We start from the raw sequence: 746 nt of genomic DNA on the forward strand, positions 1-746 counted from the left end.
AGATGGAGGTTGCAGTAAGCCAAGATTGTGCCACTGCCCTCCAGCCTGGGACAGGGCGAAACTCTGTCTCAAAAACAAAAAGAAATTACCGCTTGTTGCATTTCCATGTAGTATCAAAGAACAACCACAATGATCAGAAAAAAACTATCTAAAAACTTCTTCCAGCTACATATCTGTGTGAAGCCAGATTTTCTTCACATCCTTCAACTAAAACAACATATTGCAACAGACTGAATGCAGATGCATATATGAGAATCTACTAGCTAAAGCTGACATTAAAGAAATTTGTGAAAATGTAAAACACTGACACCCTTCTCATTATATTTTTTGTTTTGGAAAATATAGCTGTTTTTCATAAAAATGTTTGCGTTAAAGTACAATGTTTGCTGTTATTTAGTTTTAAATTCTAATACAGTAATTGTATTAGAATACATATATCTCACATAATATCACGTAATACATATATCACGTAATTATATCACATAATATCACGTAATACGTATATCTCACATAAACAAAAGCTCATTAATTTTTAAGACTTCTTGTTTGAGAACTACTACTCAAAATTTTTTGTTTGTTTGTTTGTTTTGAGAGAGGGTCTCTGTCGCTCAGGCTGGAATGCAATGGCACAATCATAGCTCCTGACTATAACCTCAACCTCCTGGCAATCCTCCAATCTCAGCCTCCTGAGTAGCTGGGACTACAGGTGCACGCCACCACACCTAGCTATTTTTTTTAAAATTATT

The sequence above is a fragment of the Colobus angolensis genome, unplaced genomic scaffold, assembly GCF_000951035.1.
Source record: "Colobus angolensis palliatus isolate OR3802 unplaced genomic scaffold, Cang.pa_1.0 Scaffold193, whole genome shotgun sequence".
In the NCBI taxonomy this organism is placed as follows: Eukaryota; Metazoa; Chordata; class Mammalia; order Primates; family Cercopithecidae; genus Colobus; species Colobus angolensis.